Raw genomic sequence first — 21523 nt, 5'->3', positions numbered from 1 at the left:
ATGGCACATATATACAGTGAAATACTACTGAGCCATAAAAAAGAACAAAATAATGCCATTTTCAGCAACATGGATGGACCTAGAAATTATCACACTAAATGAGGTAAGTCAGAAGAAGAAAGATGAATACCATATGATATTACTTATCTGTTCAGTTCAGTTGTTCAGTTGTATTCAACTCTTTGCAACCCCATGGACTGCAGCATGCCAGGCCTCCCTGTCCATCACCAACTCCCAGAGTTTACTCAAACTCATGTCCATTGAGTCAGTGGTGCCATCCAACCATCTTATCTTCTGTCATCCCCTTCCCCTCCCACCTTCAATCTTTCCCAGCATGAGGGTCTTTTCTAATGAGTCAGTTCTTCACATTAGGTGGCCAAAGTATTAGAGTTTCAGCTTCAGCATCAGTCCTTCCAATGTATATTTAGGACTGGTTTCCTTTAGGATGGACTGGTTGGATCTCCTTGCAGTCCAAGGGACTCTCAAGAGTCTTCTCCAACACCACAGTTTAAAAGCATCAATTCTTTTGTGCTCAGCTTTGTTTGTAGTCCAAATCTCATATCCATACATGACTACTGGAAAAATCAAAGCTTTGACTAGATGGACCTTACTTATACATGGAGACTAAAATATGACACAAATATACTTATCTATGAAAGAGAAACATATTCACAGACTTAGAGAACAGACTTTTGTTCTCTTAGGAAAAAGAAAGAGATTAAAAATGTAAATAAATAATGTGAGATACAAAACACCAATAAAGGAGGTCCCTCAGAAAGAATAATTATATGAGAAAACAAACCCAAACAAGACAAATGAGAAACTGAAAAAAACTATCAAACAATGAAATAAAGTTTCCTATAACTGAAAATAGGCACTAAAATTTAGATCAAAATGACTTGTAAATGCCCCCAGAAACAAATTTAAAAAGTTAATCATGCCTACTTGTATTCTTGTGAAGTCTTAGAACTGCAAATTTTTGGGAAAAATTATTTTAACCTAGAATTCTATACTGCTGCTGCTGCTAAGTTGCTTCAGTCGTGTCCAACTCTGTGCGACCCCATAGACGAAACTTAATACAAAAATATATGAAATGACTTTGGTGTCTTTCTTCTGACAAAACCTTCTTTAAAAGTCACATCAGGGTAAGCAATCAAGACCAAATAATCCAAGAACAAATGAACATACGAGGTCCTAAAACAGTAGGTCCAGCCAAGAAAGTTATTAGGAGAAGTTTCAGACAACCTGGATTGTATAACCATTTCAGATTTAAAATAGGAGGAAGTCTTAGTTAAGGAGGCATCCAGAAGGTGAGGTCACAGAATGGGGAGTAGTATTAAAAATTTAGAAAAGCATGATGTACAAAGGAAAATGATGAATAAAGAGAGAGAGAAGAAAAACAGTTATAAACTAAAAAAACAATGTTGTATTTGACAGTCTTGGTCCAATTGTTAAACAAGCTAACCAGTACAATGGTTTTAGTCAATTAAAAAATGATATATTCAAACTTGATGCTAAGAAAATTCTCCTGTACATGACACAGAGTGAAGATATTGGATCAGAGAACAACTAAGTATTCTTTCTTAAAGTATTTTGTTGACCAACCAGAAAACATTTATACAATCATAAAATGTGAAACTACTTTTTAGCATCAACCTAAAAGGACATCTATTTCTGCTTTATTGACTATGCCAAAGCCTTTGACCATGTGGATCACAATCAACTGTGGAAAATTCTTCAAGAGATGGGAATACCAGACCACCTGACCTGCCTCTTGAGATATTTGTATGCAGGTCAGGAAGCAACAGTTAGAACTGGACATGGAACAACAGACTGGTTCCAAATAGGAAAAGGAGTACTTCAAGGCTGTATATTGTTACCCTGTTTATTTAATTTATATGCAGAGTACATCATGAGAAACGCTGGGCTGGAAGAAGCACAAGCTGGAATCAAGATTGCCGGGAGAAATATAGATAACCTCAGATATGCAGATGACACCACCCTTATGGCAGAAAGTGAAGAGGAACTCAAAAGCCTCTTGATGAAAGTGAAAGTGGAGAGTGAAAAAGTTGGCTTAAAGCTCAACATTCAGAAAACGAAGATCATGGCATCCGGTCCCATCACTTCATGGGAAATAGATGGGGAAATAGTGGAAACAGTGTTAGACTTTATTTTTCTGGGCTCCAAAATCACTGCAGATGGTGACTGCAACCAGGAAATTAAAAGACGCTTACTCCGTGGAAGGAAAGTTATGACCAACCTAGATAGCATATTCAAAAGCAGAGACATTACTTTGCCAACAAAGGTCTCTCTAGTCAAGGCTATGGTTTTTCCTGTGGTCATGTATGGATGTGAGAGTTGGACTGTGAAGAAGGCTGAGCGCCGAAGAATTGATGCTTTTGAACTGTGGTGTTGGAGAAGACTCTTGAGAGTCCCTTGGACTGCAAGGAGATCCAACCAGTCCATTCTGAAGGAGATCAGCCCTGGGATTTCTTTGGAAGGACTGATGCTAAAGCTGAAACTCCAGTACTTTGGCCGCCTCATGCGAAGAGTTGACTCTTTGGAAAATACTCTGATGCTGGGAGGGATTGGGGGCAAGAAGAGAAGGGGACAACAGAGGATGAGATGGCTGGATGGTATCACTGACTCAATGGACGTGAGTCTCAGTGAACTCCGGCAGTTGGTAATGGACAGGGAGGCCTGGTGTGCTGCGATTCATGGGATCGCAAAGAGTCAGACACGGCTGAGTGACTGATCTGATCTTACGGACAACACAATAAACTTTTTGAACTTGCAATATAAAATATTAATATTAAAACATCAACAATGTACAAATTAAAGCACAGCTTACAGAAAGGAGTACATTAACATGGGAGAGAAAGTAGGGAAAAAAGTGGAAGAGAGAGTAAGGGAAATAAATTTTTTTCTTAAAATATCAAGAGAACCTGCTGAATATTAATGGAATCAAAATTGTGTCTTAAGCATATTATTTAATATTGAAAATATAATCAATGGAAGAATTATAGTAGAGTTGGAAAGAAAAATTAAGCAATAATAGTATAAGAAAACAAAATCTTTATTTTTAGCATTTAGGAGTCAAGAGCTATTTTCTACAGTTAATAGATTGAGCAATAGTTGTATAATTGCATTATTGAAAAGTTAAGTTTTCCTTAAAAAGTGAAACTAGGGTTGAAGAGGAATCAGAATATAGACAAGGTTTCCTATAGCAAGTTTTTCTGTACAAATTCATTAGTTATCTGAGACATGTATTACTCTAATAAATATTCAAAGAGAAAAAATTTGGGTAGAATGCATAAGAATCTTATTGATCTTTACTGCTCTATGTGAGATTACTGGTGATTTTATTTTCTTGATTTTACTTTTTGCATTTAAAACATCTGCTCTAAAGTATATAATTTCTTTGGTAATAGACCAAAACTCAGAAGTTTATAAGTAATTAAAATAATATGTGCCATTTATTGAATGTTTACAATGTGGCCTGTGTACTCTGCTAAAATTTTATATGCATTTATTCTGAAAATGGTTTGATATCATTTCCTTTCACACGTGAAGAAACCAAGGATAATTATAACTTACTAACACAGGTTTACAAAAGAATATGTCAGGCTTCAAACTAAGTTTCAGCCTCCTGAAAATAAGTTATGTTTACCACCCCACATTCATCCCCAAAGCTTATGGTTTGTAGGGGGATGTGGCTTATGATATTGAAATAAATATAGGGATCCAAATGATATAATGCAATTCCCTTAAACAGATACTGATGTAAGACCCAGTACACACATTAAGAAGATGACAAAAAGTTTTGCCATAATTCATGCAGGTTTACAAGTAATTTTTAATAATCTAGTTCCATTGATCCAAATGTTTTCTTTACATGTAGATCAAAAGAGCTGGCTATTCTAAACAGTCATGGCTGCCACTTTATAGTTCTGTACTGTATTGACCCTACCTTTGTTAAGTGTTTGGATTTGCCACCAGGTCCTTGGCTTCAAATTCCTTTCTTCACCATTTATTAGCTTTGAAAGTGAAAGTCAAGTCACTCAGTCATTTCCGACTCTTTGCGACTCCATGGACTATATAGCCTGCCGGGCTCCTCCATCCATTGGATTTTCCAGGCAAGAATACTGGAATAGGTTGCTGTTTCCTTCTGCAGGGAATCTTCCCCACTCGGGGATGGAACGTGAATCTCCCGCACTGCAGGCAGACTCTTCCCAGTCTGAGCCACCAGGGTAGCCCTATTTTTACCTTTTATGATATTGTTGTTTCCCTTTTGGTTCTTTCATTTTTCAACCATAATATATAAAAAAAAATTTAAAGCATTACAGCTAACCATGTCAGTCATCTTCCAAACATCCTTCCCTCCCTTTCTGCTAGGCAACAGAACCCCAATTAGAGGTCTAGAAATATGTCCAGTTAATAGTCCCTTTTCTGGCTCCCTTCAAGCTAACAGTCCCAGCCAATAAGATGTAAGTGGAAGTCAACTGTGGGTTGTGAGGAAAGTGAGTTCTTTCTTCATGAAGGAAAATACAAAAACAAAACTCTGGCTTCTAGACTGTTCTACCTTCCTCTGCTTTATTTGCATCAAACAAGCACACAATGCAAAGAGTAGGTCTGCAATCTTGTCAATATGTGAGGAAAGGTTCTAATTTTTATATCAACAAGACATCAGCTACTAACATAGACTTCTTGTGAAGGGAGAAAAATTAATGGATCTAGGCAAGTGTATTGTGGTTTTCTGCCACTTGTAACTAAATGAATTCCCAACTGATGTTAATGTCTTTCTCATAGGGTTGTCATAAAGATTCAACGAAGTAATGAATATGAAGAATTAACATTAGAGTCCAGCACAAAGTAAGCAATAATTATGGGCTACACTAGGGGAGGAAATGTTGAAGGAGCATTGAATTTTTCAGCTTAAAATCCAATATTTTCATTGCTAAGGAGAGAAAGGCCCAAAGCATTAAATTACTTGCTCAAGACAATTCATATGATATTTTTCTCTTCACAATTTACTCTTGTGAAATGTCATATTTATTAAGGGCTTGGTCTGTAAGGTTCTGGGCAATGCCCTCTTAAAGCTTTCATCCAATGACACATATTTCAAGAAGATCACTAATAGTCAACCCATTCAAGTTTAATTGCATCAAATTACAAAAAAGCTTTGATACTGAAGTCTAGCCTGTGCCTTAACAGAGAGGAAATAGGTAGGCTAGTTAACAACCAAATCCCTTTTTGGAAACGCAATTTCCAAATTTGGAAACATAATTATCAGTTATGTTTATTGTTGGTTCAGAGTGTAGTTTATAGACTCAGACAAATGGCTGATGTACCATAGACAGGGCAGAAACAATGGCTATTTTAATTATCCAACTAGCAAATTTACCTGAACGCTGACACTAGCATACGTCAACTGCAGCTCTTTTTTTCTTTTTCTGAATTCCTCCACTTGACTCCGAGACTAGCAGAGGATGTGAAGAATGTTGGCTTGACCTGGCTTAAATCACATAGTCACTTCTTGATTAAGAGAAGTACGTTGCCTTGACTGAAAGAGCCACCATATTGCTTTATAATGGGAGGGAGGTGATTCCCCAAAATGAAATTACTTTGCTGTCTCCAAAAGAAGGCAGCATTTGGAATTGCAAAACAAGTCATTTGTTGGCTTACTTAAACCAGGGCTCTAGTAAAAAGTACAGAATAAACATGAGGCTTTGAAACTCAGATAACACCCCAGTTGTGGATGGGTTGTGGGGTTCAAAGGGAACACTACCAGGATCCTAGCCAAGTCTCAGAGTTGCCTTAGCCAAGCCCTATGTGTCAGCATGGGATATTTTGCAATAGAAAAGAGAACACAGTAAACTTGCCTTCTTACTCTTTTCAGTGTATCTTACCAGTTCTCTTTTATATTCTAAGATGTTCTTACCTGGAGTATATAAAAAGTGTTGTTTTTCTCCTTGCTTATTCAGACTTGCTATTAAAAAAAAAAACAAAAACAGTTTATGAAATAAAGTAGTTACTCAATGTTAGGCAATGGGGCCAGGCATCCAATTAGCACACCTCTCTTGCTAGCAGGACTATCAAGATGATTAAAGAGTGCTCCCTCTAGCAGAGAAGAGGTCTGCTAAGCTGGGAATTACTTTGACAAACTAGCCTTCCACTGACACTCACAGTTTTTGTTTTCTTTTAGCCTTTGATTTTTAAGGAACTTTGCATTCACTGTTCTGTATATCCCCTTTTGCCGTTGTTGTTGCAATTGATAATGTATTGATTCCTCCTCTGTTTTAATTCTTTATCTTAAGCTCCATACTTATTATTCTATTTGCCAATGCTGTTTGGACAACTCACTAATGTGTAACACATTTCCCTTTAGTGGAGCATTGCTAAATGGGAAAACTTTCAGAATAGATCGTTATTAGAAACAAAGCACTATCTATATGGATAGATGTTATAAGACCCTACTAATCTAACATCCAGACTCCTCATTTTTCATTTCAGAGTGTCCTTCTTCCAGATTCTAGGTGCTTTTGATTTCAATTAGCTGCATTAATACATACAAGACTTATTTGGCAGCCTCTCCTAGGCTTATTGGAGACAATTTGCCCATAGGCATGGAGAGCCAGAGTAGTGCTTGGGAGTTAACACCCCCTTGCTAATCTGAGGCCCTTAGCCAGGGGCTGATAGTTGTGCGAGTGTGAATTCCCTGCATCCTGCAAGATCAGTCCTTCAAAGGATTTGACCTGAAACAACACCCTTGCTGGCTTCTTCTTCATCCATGTCATATGCAAAGTTCCTCAGGCAAGAAGTGGCTGTTTTGCCTAAGAATCTGAGAGAACACTGGTAGAGAGAGCTTGAACCAGAGGAAAAGTGGTATAAGATGAAACTGGGGAGAGAGTTAAGGGTTATGTCATGCAGACCTATAAGGGGTCTGGATATTGTTCACAATATAATGGTTCACACCTCCTACCTCTTTGCAACTCAGAAAAGATGGTAGGAACTGCCATCTTTCAGTAATTTGCCAAGATGACCAACACAGAGGGAAAGAGCAGGGGTGCCTGCTACGCGTTCTCTAGGCCTTTCAGAAAATGTGGAGTTGTTCCTTTGGCCACATACACATGTATCTACAAGAAAGGTAGCATTGTAGATATCGATGGCATTGTTCAAAATGGGAATGCCCTGTAAATACTACCATGGGAAAACTAGAAGAGTCTATAACGTTACCAAGCATGCTGTTGGCATCATTGTAAACAAACAAGTTGAGGACGAGGTGCTTGCCAAGAGAATTAATGTGCATATTGAGCATGTTAAACACTCTAAGAGCCAAGACAGCTTCCTAAAACACATGAAGGAAAATGATCAGAAAAAGTAGGACTCCAAAGAGAAAGGGACTTGGGTTCAACTGCAGTGCCAGTGTCTCCATCCAGAGAAACACACATTGTGAGAACAAGTGGAACCAAAGCCAGAATTGCTGGAGCCCATTTCCTTGAATTCATGGCATGATGGGTGTGAAGAAAAGATCTGGACTGTTAAAAAAAAAAAGACTATAATCAAAAATGACAGCCACAATGGGTGGCTGCCACAGAAATGAGTGCAGTTAGCGGATACGTTGCCATTGCCTTCTCCCTTTAAGCTTTAAGATTAGCTTAATGTCATAAGGGACTTCCCTGGTGGCTCAGACGGTAAAGCATCTGCCTTTAAGTGTGGGAGACCTGGGTTTGATCCCTGGGTCAGGAAGATCCTCTGGAGAAGGAAATGACAACCCATTCCAGTACTCTTGCCTGGAACAGAGGAGCATAGAAGGCTACAGTCCATGAGGTCACAAAGAGTCGGACACGACTGAGTGACTTCACTTCACTTCACTTAATATCATAAAATCATGGTTTAGTTGATCTAGGCCCTACCTAAGCTGGAGTTATGGGTTGAACACATCGATGGAGTTTCTACAAAAGGACCTTATCAGCAAAGACTTGGATAGAGAGAATCCCAAACACAACCTATGGCAGAGAAGCCAGATTGATGAGTTTGATATTAAGTAATTTTAATTTGATTCTGTTATAGTTAGACTTCCTAGGAAAGAGACAAAGCTTAATACTTAGCTAGGATTTGTATCCTTATTTTACATTAACTTACCACCACTTTTAAAATCTGGTAACTTTTCTGGACATTATCCATTGATAGAAACTTTTATTCCCATTACACGAGGAAGTACACTTATAAACAAAATAAAATAAAACTATTTTGACATAAGCATGATTTTCCTAAGATTTAGGTTTTTTCTCTTTTAGGGCCATGCTTCACGGCATGCAGGATCTTAGTTCCCTAACCAGGGACTGAATCCATCGCCCCTGCAGTGAAAGCTCAGTCTTAACCACTGGACTTCAGGGAAGTCCCCTAAGAATTAGATTTTAATTCACAAGCTTTCTTTCAGTGAAGGCTAGGCTTTCATGCTTACTAAAAATGTGCTTAACTAATCACAATATAGAATATAACTATTAGATAGGAAAATTCTTTAGAAGCTGTTTTAATATTCTGTAATACAAGAGAAAACAAACTAACAATAGGAGAGCAACTATTTCATCAGTTTACATGGATTTTACATATCTGATTTTGATACAAGATCATTACTCACAGGGTCAGAATTTACTTCACCTTATTACTTATTAGCAATAATGATACATACGGTTTTATATTTTTGTGTTAAAATATCAATTATGACTTAAGTGTGAGTGCCATATCCTGCAATTTCTCAGATACTTAGAAGTGATCGATGAAAACCATGTATACTTCTGTTTATTTGAAGAGGGCACCCCACTCCAGTACCCTTGCCTGGCAAATCCCATGGACAGAGGAACCTGGTAGGCTGCAGTCCATGGGGTCACTAGAGTCGGACACGACTGAGCGACTTCACTTTCACTTTTCACTTTCATGCATTGGAGAAGGAAATGGCAACCCACTCCAGTGTTCTTGCCTGGAGGACCCCAGGGACGGCGAGCCTGTAGGGCTCACAGAGTCGGACACGACTAAAGCGACTTGGCAGCAGCAGCAGCACCAGAAAAAGATTAAGAGAAAAGAAATACTCTCCATATATACATATGTGTGCATTTTTATGAGAAAAAGCAGTTCTGCCACTGTGCTATTTGTAGCTACTTCCAAATTTAATTTTATGATGTTTTAAAAATTTTTTGCAGTCCCACCTAAGATAACAGCTGTGAGGCCTGAAATAAATAAAATCCAACAGGATGGAAAATAAAATTTAGGAGTTGAAGATGAGTAGAACCTGAGATGAATAAATATTTATCTTTCCAATTTCTTTTGTTCATAATGAGAAATTAACCTTATTGTCCAAAACCCACATAGCATCATACAGAGGAGTTACTAAACTACTGTGATAGGATCTCCAACTTCAAGTAGTTTTCCAGAGAAGATTTTGAGAGACCTACCATGCATTGAGCTACTGCAGATTAAGTGGTTTAATGGCATCATCTTATTCACTCCTAATAATAACTATATACATTAGACAATAGTATCTTAATTGTACAGATGAAGCACCAAGTATCGAAGAGGTTAATGACTTACCAGAATAACTCTTAATCAGCAATGATAGACTTAAGGCCTGAATCCAACTCCCCAAACCACAAAGCTACACTCCCTTGTCTATCACCAAACTCATAATTGTGATATTTGTGAAGAAATCAGATCTATTTACAAAAGCACTCTGTTAAATAATCATATAACTGAAGCAGAAGTCTTAAACATCTAATTTCAAGTATCCTTCTGGTTTTGCAGTGACTGAAGCAAAGAATTCTAGACCCACAAAAATAGGAGCATTTTTCAGAATTTACCTTGATTTAGCTTAGAAAAGAAATCACAAACTGTTAACAAATAGATAGGCTGATTCACTAACAATTTATAGTGACTATCAGTGATTTATTTTTCCTAAGTAGAAGAATTCACAATAAAACTACTATTCCAAAATATTATACTTGTAAGAGAGTGACTTCAACCATGACTTTCCTACCTGATATAGTTTGCCAAGGATGTGCATAGCAATTCTGTCAATATGGATTTGGCAGATCAATACACTGTAAGATTTATATAGATAATTACCAACCTACTACTTTTTTGTCAACTGACTTTACATCAAATCATCACATATGAAAGTAAAAAGTGAAAGTGAAGTCACTCAGTTGTGTCTGACTCTTTGCAGCCCCATGGACTGTAGCCTGCCAGGTTCCTCCATCCATGGATTCTTCCAGGCCTGCCAGGCTCCTCTGTCCATGGAATCTTCCTGGCAAGGATACCGAAGCGGGTTGCCATTTACTTCTCCAGGGGATGTTCCGGACCCTGGGATGGAACCCGGGGTCTCCAGCAGTGCAGGTAGACTCTTTACCATCTGAGCCATCAGGGAAGCCCCTACTTTTTGTCAACTGACTTTAAATCAAATCATCACATATATGGTGAGTTAAAACCAAGAAAAAAAAAATAGGACTGCATGTTATTAATTTATTAAGAAAAGCCATGTATCCAGAGCATCTTTTGGGATTTAGAAAAAACTGATCATAAATTTCACTTTTAACTGCTTCCCCATTTATTAATAAACATTGTATTTGTAACTGCTGAGAAACAACAGTGATTAAGAGGAGACTCTTTGACCTAGGACAAGAGGATAAGACATTTGTGCTTAGCCTGGTAGAATGCTTTGCGGCTTGGGACGAAACAAATTCTCATTATTAGCACCTCTGTTTCTTCAACTTCTCTTTCTCTCTCTCTTCCCCCATCAATCTTACAAGGTTTGTTTCTCTCTTGTTCCGTTCATGGATCTTTGCTCTAATAAAAAAGCAAAACTTAAGAAGTTTTCTCATTCTGGTTATACTTTTTACTGCTCAAAGTATAGCACAGAGAATTAAGTTTTCAAAAACCAAGTGATAAAAAAGGAAGAAAAAGAGATTAAAGAACATGAAAGTGCTACAGAGATAGATTCAATAAAAAAAATGTAGAATTTTTGTTTTACTCTGAATTTTCTTTGGAGAACAACCATATTATCTTCAAAGTTCATTTGTCTAGAATCATTTTTTTGTATTTTTATCAATTCTTCATTAAGCTATTGATATATATTTTAAACACACTTTCCCTGTTTTATTTCTTTTTACAAAATATAGATAACACACTCTTGGCAGAGATATTATTCTCCCAGTGCACAGGATATGAAAGCTTCACAGAAAAGTACAAAGTGAGGAGAAAACTAGTCAGTTGGTAATGGGACATAGGAGAAAATTCTGGACAAAAGGGACAAATATACAATTCATCTTCCTTTTCTTCAGACAAAAATAATACTAATGGCAAAGGAAATGTGAAAGTGAACACCCCCTTAGAATCCACAGACAATTCAACTATGTGTGGATAATAACAAAATCTTCCATCTCTTCTAAAACCCATCAATCAAACAGAAACAACTGAATCCTGCTATAGCCTTAAAATAAGGGGTTCTCATTTAAGCTTACCTTCTGCATTTAAGGTAGCATCTACCATAATATGCCACACTTGCTACTCAAACACAAAATGAGCTAAACTAAGTCTGTCTATGTCTTCCTTTCCTTAGGCTCTCTGTCAAACAAAATCTACCAAATAAATGTACAAGGTAACTGGCTTAAAAATAGCACTGGCAACTGTCTTTGGTCATTGCAAAATTTGTTTAGGATATTGTATGTTCCAGTATTGGATTTGTCTATGGGCAATACAAATTTATACAAATCATGCTTCTCTTTAACCGTCTTAATGGAAATAGCAAATGCTGGCTGGACTGTGAAGAAGGCCGAGTGCCGAAGAATTTATGCTTTTGAACTGTGGTGTTGGAGAAGACTCTTGAGAGTCCCTTGGACTGCAAGGAGATCCAACCAGTCCATTCTGAAGGAGATCAGCCCTGGGATTTCTTTGGAAGGAATGATGCTAAAGCTGAAACTCCAGTACTTTGGCCACCTCATGCAAAGAGTTGACTCATTGGAAAAGACTCTGATGCTGGGAGGGACTGGGGGCAGGAGGAGAAGGGGACAACAGAGGATGAAAAGGCTGGATGGCATCACTGACTCGATGGACGTGAGTCTGAGTGAACTCCGGGAGTTGATGGGCAGGGAGGCCTGGCGTGCTGTGATTCATGGGGTCTCGAAGAGTTGGACACGGCTGAGCTACTGATCTGATCTGGGATTAATTAAATTATGATTTAACTATTCAAGGCACTTCCCTGGTGGCTCAGACGGTAAAGCGCCTGTCTACAATGCAGGAGACCCAGGTTCGATCCCTGGGTAAGGAAGATCCCCTGGAGAAGGAAATAGCAATCCACTCCAGTACTATTGCCTGGAAAATCCCATGGACAGAGGAGCCTGGTAAGCTACAGTCCATGGGGTCACAAAGAGTTGGACACGACTGAGTGACTTCACTTTCACTTTATTCAAGGCAAAGTATTCGGCTAGAAAGAATTATCTAATGATATGAGAAAACAGTCATTTTATTTTGCTAAGTGGAAAAAGCAAGTTATATAACTTTGTGTTCAATATGCATTAATTTTGCAGAAGTGTGCAAATACATAGAAAGACCAGAAGGTCATGTAACAAAATTGAATAGAGATTACTTCTACATGATGGATTGTCAGGTGTCTCATGTTGTTGATTTTCATTTCTTATGATCTCAGTCAATTTAGTAAAACTGTTCATTTTGAAAGTATACTATACCTTTCTTTTTACATGTGCTTTTTCTACCTATATAAATCTTAATTCTTTTGAACAACTGTTCAGATTTTGTTACATTCATAACTTAGTGTCCTAAATGGACGAGCTAATAAAAGCAATCCCTCCACAAAAATCTTGAAGCCAAATCTAAGCTCCTTGAGGACAGGAGCCATATCATGTAATACTTTATAGCTTTCATGGAGTATGAAAGTGCTTTGGTAAAAACCCACAGGATTAAAAACAAATTCTCTAGAAAAAACTCAAATATGCACACATACACATAGATTTTGTTTCTTTCTTGCCTTTCCCCCCCTTTTTCAGTGGTGGCTCTTGAGCTTATTTATTATATTTGACCTAATCATCACCAGGGGCTTCCCAGGTGGCACAATGGTAAAGAATCTGTCTGCCAACTCAGGAGACACAAGAGACATAGATTCGATCTATGGGTCTAGAAGGTCCGCTAGAGGAGGAAATGGCAACTCACTCCAGTATTGTTGCCTGGGAAGTTCTATGGACAGAGATCCTGGTGGGCTACAGTCCATGGAGTCTCAAAGAGTTGGACATGGCTGAGCACAGTAGCAATCATCACCAAGTTAAAAAAAAGAAAAAAAAAACAAAAACAACCTCAACTGAAAGAAATCTGGAGGACTCTCCTTACTGTGTTGAATTTCTTCCATAATAGCGCTTCTGCATCTGACTGGGCTTAAAGGATCTCCAGCCACAAAAAAATTGATGTAACATATCATATGGGGCTTATTCTATTGCTACATATCTTCTAAACACTGAACATAATTTAATGTTTTGGCAAAAGACATACATGTTTAAATGTTAAAAATTCCTATCATACCCCACTACATAGTATTTTAATATTTTATAATAAAATTTTAAGTTCAAAGAAATTAAACACATAGACGATCCTGGTTTCTTCATGTTAATTGCTTTCCTTTTACATTCACTATTTTATCATAATTACATAGAGTATGTTATGTAAAATTTACCTGATTACAGAAATAAATATGAAAACAATATGCTTTTGTTACATAGTTATTGACATTTGTTGAATTGACTCCATCATTTGAATCTAGTCCTTATGTCTTAATCATTTAACCTTTACATTTACAAAGTCTTTATCTTTGGATAAAGACCAAAGTTACATTTTCACCATGATAGACAACATGGAAAATAAATATACTGGGACAAGGGACAGCAAAATTTTCCTGGAAAGCTCCAGACAGTAAATATTTTGACTTTGAAGGCCATAGGGTCTCTATTGCAAATATTCACCTCAGCTGCTATAGGACAAAAGCAGCCATAGACAACATATAAAACAAATGGTTCTAACTATGTAGCTCTTCCATAAATTTTTATTTATAAAATCAAGAAAGATCTGGATTTAGCCTGATGTAGCCACTGTTTATGGGTCCCTGTTTAATTGGAGAATTACTGATGCTACTATTCTAATGAACTGCATAATGTTGATCACTCACTATCCCATCAGTGGGGCTATTAAGATCACTATTAATTCAATTGAGTATGTATTTATTAAGCCTATGATGTGAGTTTAGCATTGTAACCAATAAGGCTTTATAAGAATATAAGTTAAACATTCTCTAAGAAAACAGATTTAAGAGTATGCAACAAAATCAAGTAATTCAGCACAGAATATCTGGTTGGGAGTATGAAATGCCAACTGTGTATGCATGTGTGCACACACACACATGTACCACTATTCTTGGTTCCCCCACTCGCCAACTCCCCACCTCAGGGAAATGTAGATAAAACATTTTAATGGCTTTGTGAGAGTAGAAGGTATGTCAAGTTATTTTCTTCCCTCATTAACTTTTCCAGAATAAGTAATAGGAGCAATTTATAGATGATCTACTGTGAACAATCCTGGCTTTGACAAAAAAAAAATCTCTGAATGTGTCTCCAAAGTGTGACTTGGGATTCGGGGATGGAGAGTAAAAGTTGACTCACAATCTGAAAGTAGACACACCTTCCTTAAAAAGTCCATCACTATTCATTAGCAGAGGTGTGGTTTAGTTCATAGACTTGACACCCGTAATGATTATTCACCATCAGTTATGGAAGATTTATTAAATCCTGATAATATCGAAGATTTGTATTTTACAACCTTTGTATATAATTAACATTTTGTTTGAAAAAGGATTAGTACTACAATTCAGGAAAAAATGTTTCTAGCTTATACAATTTTTAAAAAGCAGTTATACTCTTACAATGACATTGAGAAGGCACATAGATTTCCTACATACCATCTCCCCCATATATGTGCACTCACCAAATTGTTACATTTTTCAACCAGGATGAACTTACACTGACTAACACACAATAATCACCAAAGTCTATAGGGTTCTCTCTTGATGTTATACATTCTTTGGGTTTAGACTAACGTATAATGACATATATCCATCACTATAGCATCACACAGAGCATTTTCACTGTCCTAAAATTCCTCTCTATCTTTTCTGGTGGCTTCCAGGGAAGCCATCTGGAAGGGCTTCCTTGGAGGCTCAGAAGATAAAGAATCTACCTGTAGTGTGGGAGACCAGGGTTCAATCCTTGTGTCAGGAACATCCCCTGGAGAAGGAAATGGCAACCCACTTCAGTATCCTTGCCTGGAAAACTCCATGGCTGGAGGAGCCTGGCAGGCTACAGTCCATGGAATCGCAAAGAGTCAGACACAATTGAGCTACTTCACTTTCACTTTTCAAAATTCCTCTCTGCTCTGTCTAATCATCTTCTCCATTTGATCCATCTCTGGCAACTACTGATGTATGCTGTCTCCATAGTTTTTCCCTTTTCCAGAATAGCACTTAGATGAAATTTTTAGTATGTAGATTTTTCAGATTGGCTTCTTTTACTTAGTAATATGCATTTGTTTCCTTCATGTCTTTTTAAAATTATAATTATTTATTGACCATTTATTCTTTTTTTAAGACTGAGATGTAACTTTCTTTATAAGATAAACATTAAACATTATAATATTTGGAAACAACCTAAATGCTTTAAGCATGCGTGCTTAATGGCTTTGGTGATGTCTGACTCAATGTGACCCCATGGACTGTAGCCTGCCAGGCTCCTCCATGGGATTCTCCAGGCAAGAATCCTGGAGTGGATTGCCATGCCCTACTCCAGGGAATCTTCCTGACCCAAGGATTAAACCTGTGTCTCCTACATTGCAAGTGGATTCTATACTGCTGATCCATCTTGGGGAATTTAAATGCATAGTGTTATGTTATGCATTTAACATAGTGTTATGTTAATGTTGATAGTGTGTTATGCTAATGTTATGTTTAAATGCATAGTGTTATGTTATGCATTTAACATAGTGTTATGTTAATGTTGATATGTGGCACATGACAATGTGCTATTATTTATCCACTAAAAATAATAATTATGAAAAAATTAATAGTATGGGAAAAAGCATAGTTTATGCTAAAAGAAAGAATCAATGCAATATGTACCAAAATGTATATTATTATCTTTGGTTGGTATTTCTTTCCTTTCCCACAACTATTCTTTTTCTTTTTTTAAACTAAAACAGTGTTGTCTATTCCACCTTTATAAATACAGGACGAATACTTTAGTCTCACATGATGATTTTTGCTTTTAATAACTTTTAATGTCATGCCTATCCTCTCTGTGTTTTCTTTTTTTCTTAATTTTATCATGGAGCATAATTGATTAGCAACATTGCTAGTTTCAGGTGTAGAGCAAAGTGATTCAGTTATACATATACCTATTCTTTTGCAAATTCTTTTCCTATTTAGATTACTACAGAGGATTGAGCAGAACTCCCAGTGCTACACAGTAGTTCTTGTTGGCTTTCTATTTGAAGTACAGCAGTACGTACATGTCAATCTCAAACTCCCAGTCTATTCCTCCCTCCACCCTTTCCCTCTGGTAACCACAGTTATTTCTCTAAGCCTTTGAGTCTGTTTTTGTTTTGTAAATAAGTTCATTTGTATCACTCTTTTTAGATTCTGCATATAAGCAATATCATATGATATTTATCTTTTTCTGTTTGATTTAGTTCTGTGTGTGTGGGGGGGTGCTTAGTAGTTCAGTCATGTCAGACTCTTTGAGACCCCATGAACTGTAGCCCACTAGGCTCCTTCCATCTGTGGAATTTTCCAGGAAAGAATGCTGGGGTGGATTGTCATCTCCTTTTCCAGGAGATCTTCCCAACTCAGGGGTTAAACACAGGTCTCCTGCATTGCAGACAGATTCTTTACCATCTGAGCCACCAGGGACTTAGTTCAGTAGATATGACAATCTCTTAGGTCCATCCATGTTACTGCAGATGGCATTGTTGCATTCTTTTTAGTGGCTGGGTATTATTCCTTTGCATATATGTACCACATCTTCCTTATCCATCTGTCAATGGACATTTAAGTTGGTTCCATGTCTTGGCTATTATAAATAGTGCTAGAGAAACCATAATTCAAAAAGATACACGCACCCCAAAGTTCATTACAGCACTATTTTTCTCCACATTTTTCTTCACACCTCACTTCTTTCTAATATTAATTTATATACTATTATCTATGTGTATCACAGTTTATTTGTCCATTCATCTACTGAAGGATATCTTAATTGCTTCCAAGTTTGGACAGTTATGAAAAAAACTACTACCATAAACTATGGTGTTCAGGTTTTTGTGTGGACATACATTTGCAATAACTTTGGGTAAATACCAAGGAGCATAATTGCTGGATCATATGTATAGTAAGAATATATTTAGTTTTATAAGAGACTGTCAATGTGTTTTCCATAGTGGCTGTATCATTTCCTATTCCCCCTAGCGCTAAATAAGAGTTTCTGTTGATCCAGATCCTCATCAGCATTTGGAGTGTCAGTGTTCTGGATTTTGGCCATTCTAGTAGGTGTGTAGTTCTATTTAGCTGTTTTAATTTGCATTCATGGACAGAGGAGCCTGGTAGGCTGCAGTCCATGGGGTCGCTAAGAGTTGGACATGACTGAGTGACTTCACTTTCACTTTTCACTTCCATGCATTGGAGAAGGAAATGGCAACCCACTCTGGTGTTCTTGCCTGGAGAATCCCAGGGATGGCGGAGCCTGGCGGGCTGTCTATGGGGTCGCACAGAGTCAGACACGACTGAAGTGACTTAGCAGCAGCAGCAGCAATGACATACGATGTGGAACATATTTTCATATGCTTATATGCCATCTGTATATCTTCTTTGTTGAGATGTCTAGCCCATTTTTTTCTTTAATTATCTGTTTTGTAAAGGGAAGTCACTATTTCTCTGCGCAAGCTTTTAATACATTAGCCAACTTGATCATTTAAAACACTTATTCCACATTTTCATGTAATACATACAAGCATGTGGTGGCTCAGATGGTAAAGCGTTACGCCTGCAATGCGGGAGACCCAGGTTCGATCCCTGGGTCTGGAAGATCCCCTGGAGAAGGAAATGGCAACCCACTCCAGTATTCTTGCTTGGAGAATCCCACAGACGGAGGAGCCTGGTAGGCTACAGTTCATGGGGTTGCAAAGAGTCAGACACGACTGAGCAACTTCACTTTCACTTCAATTTTATACTAATGTGGGTATTAGATGGCCTCATGTAACTTAATTCATAGGCAATTATAACTTCAGGCATAGCTGGCTCTAGTGGTTTAAAATGTCATCAGGACTCAGCTTTAATTTATATTGTTTCAGTTTTTCCCCTATGCTGGTTTAATTTCAACATTCTAAGTGATTAGAGATAGCTACCCATAACCTATCAAATTTAGTAGAAAAAAAATATTACATCTTACTTTCAAGAGTCTTAGAAATAGTTTCCACAATCTATATTGTGGGCTATGAGGGCCCTGTGCTCATCCTTGAACTAGTCGCTAGGGACAAGTGAGCTGCCATGCTCAGATTGCCTGGGCCAAGGTTTTAAATAAACCCTTAGAGTCGGTGGTGGAGCCCCATGTACAGTAGAAACATATGAAGAATTGAAGTTGAGTGCTTTCCTGAAGGTAATTCCAGCAATGCCATGATTAGTCCAGTATGCTCATTGTACAGATGAGATAACTAATAAAGAGATTGGTTAAAGACCAATCATTACTTAAGACTAAAAATTGGATGTGAAAGAATTGATATCAGCACCAAAGTTTCCTGATTTTTACTAATTTCTCTTTATCCCAGCAGCTACAGATTTTGTTTAGTTTCCACTTCAAGGAAATATTCATTCACCTGGTCTGTTTCAATTTGTTTGAAGAAACATCTAACACATGGCTATGTAGAGTTTAGACAGCTTTCCCCATTTATCTAATATGTTGATTTTCCTCTTCCATAGCATTTGTGAATAAGGAAGACACATAGAATATTATAAGTATATTATGACATAACATATTAGAAATATCAGAGACTTTAAGATCTCAAGTCTATAAAGGTAAGTTATCCTGTAAGTAAATATATTATAAGCAGATCATAAGATATAATTCATAAAAATACAGAATTTAGTATGAAGACTTCAATTACTAGGTTTTTGTGTTCAGCATATGAGTCAAGCAAGTTATTTTAGAAAGTACATAACAGGTTTAAATAATGCAAGTTGTCCTGGTTAGCAAAGAGGGTCAGAGGATAGAGGAAGAACTGACATATAATGAATAATATATGCTAGGTGATATACTGTGTACTTTTTCCATGTATCTGTCTATAGACATATATTATTAGCATACACTAGTAATTTTCACCATGTATGTTTGTTTTATGGCTAAAATGAGACAAACCTACATGATGGAAATGTATTAACATTATTTATTTATTATCAGGATGATGCAAATAAGGTAAATACAATTACATGAGATCAATCAATAGTATGCAACCGAGTTTTTATGTAGCCTGTCACTTTGCTCCAATGCCCATGGCCTGTCCAGTAAGTCATGGTACCACCACCAAGGCCTGAGTTCTTAAAATGTCTATAAGAAGAGCATACTTTAGATAGTTAGGAATGATAACAATAATAATAAAGCACTGTAGCATTCAATATTAAATTTTATAGAAAAATTAAAATATACTTAATAAAAATAAAAGAACACTTCTTCGTATGAAGAGTAATACAAGCTAAAATTGATGATAGATGGTGGATGGATGGATGGATGGATAGATAGACAAGCAGTAGGTTCCTTGGTGAGAATGCCTTCTTGTCTTTCATAAGAGGAAAGTAGATAGGTTTACCTGTCTACTTTACTAAGGAATGATGTTTCCTTAGCAACAGTAGCAACAGAAAATTTACAGCACACATCCCTTCTAATCATATACCCACCTATGGAATGACCATCCTATATGTTTCAAATAAATCATTATGTCAAATATTTTTACTCTTTAACTCATCTCAAGTGGTCTCCAGCACTCCCAAAATAAAATTCAATGCACATTTTCCCATTTCTAAAACTCTTAGACAGCTTATCTCCTAGCATTACTTTATTTGTAAAGGCATAATTATAATTATAATTATACCTGTTATTTCAGGTATAATTTACAGAAATGAAAATTTATTTATTTATTGGTGTATAATTCTATGATTTGGACAAATGTATAAGCAAATTCTGACCCTGAGGCCATTTAACAAAGAATAATTAATGTCTGAAAGCCAAATGTTAATAGTTTAATATTATAAGCCTGAAATGCTTAATAATTCCATTGTCTTCAACATTAAATCATTTCCTCAAAAGAGCATGTAATATTATAATCTACCTATTAAAGATAAGTAAAGGTAACCTTTCACTGGAAAAGGTCAGTTTTCATTCCAATCCCAAAGAAAGGCAATGCCAAAGAATGCTCAGACTACCGCACAATTGCACTCATCTCACACGCTAGTAAAGTAATGCTCAAAATTCTCCAAGCCAGGCTTCAGCAATATGTGAACCGTGAAATTCCTGATGTTCAAGCTGGTTTTAGAAAAGGCAGAGGAACCAGAGATCAAATTGCCAACATCCGCTGGACCATGGAAAAAGCAAGAGAGTTCCAGAAAAACATCTATTTCTGCTTTATTGACTATGCCAAAGCCTTTGACTGTGGATCACAATAAACTGTGGAAAATTCTGAAAGAGATGGGAATACCAGACCACCTGATCTGCCTCTTGAGAAATTTGTATGCAGGTCAGGAAGCAACAGTTAGAACTGGACATGGAACAACAGACTGGTTCCAAATAGGAAAAGGAGTTCGTCAAGGCTATATATTGTCACCCTTCTTATTTAACTTATATGCAGAGTACATCATGAGAAACGCTGGACTGGAAGAAACACAAGCTGGAAACAAGATTGCCAGGAGAAATATCAATAACCTCAGATATGCAGATGACACCACGCTTATGGCAGAAAGTGAAGAGGAACTAAAAAGCCTTTTGATGGAAGTGCAAGAGGAGAGTGAAAAAGTTGGCTTAAAGCTCAGCATTCAGAAAATGAAGATCATGGCATCTGGTCCCATCACTTCATGGGAAATAGATGGGGAAACAGTGGAAACAGTGTCAGACTTTATTTTTCTGGGCTCCAAAATCACTACAGATGGTGACTGCAGCCATGAAATGAAAAGACGCTTACTCCTTGGAAGGAAAGTTATGACCAACCTAGATAGCATATTCAAAAGCAGAGACATTACTTTGCCAACAAAGGTTCATCTAGTCAAGGCTATGGTTTTTCCTGTGGTCATGTATGGATGTGAGAGTTGGACTGTGAAGAAGGCTGAGCGTCAAAGAATTGATGCTTTTGAACTGTGGTGTTGGAGAAGACTCTTGAGAGTCCCTTG

The 21523-nt window shown here is 37.2% G+C and overlaps 1 non-coding gene across 1 annotated transcript; it reads left to right on the top strand.

Annotated features, from left to right (window-relative positions):
• Positions 1-12250: 12250 nt before the first annotated feature.
• TRNAC-ACA (transfer RNA cysteine (anticodon ACA)) lies at positions 12251-12322 on the top strand. Its single transcript has one exon. It is a non-coding gene; the product is annotated as a tRNA-Cys (tRNA).
• Positions 12323-21523: the final 9201 nt, after the last annotated feature.

The sequence above is a fragment of the Bubalus kerabau genome, chromosome 20 (assembly GCF_029407905.1).
Source record: "Bubalus kerabau isolate K-KA32 ecotype Philippines breed swamp buffalo chromosome 20, PCC_UOA_SB_1v2, whole genome shotgun sequence".
NCBI lineage: Eukaryota > Metazoa > Chordata > Mammalia > Artiodactyla > Bovidae > Bubalus > Bubalus kerabau.
This window is presented reverse-complemented; position numbering and strand designations above follow the sequence as displayed.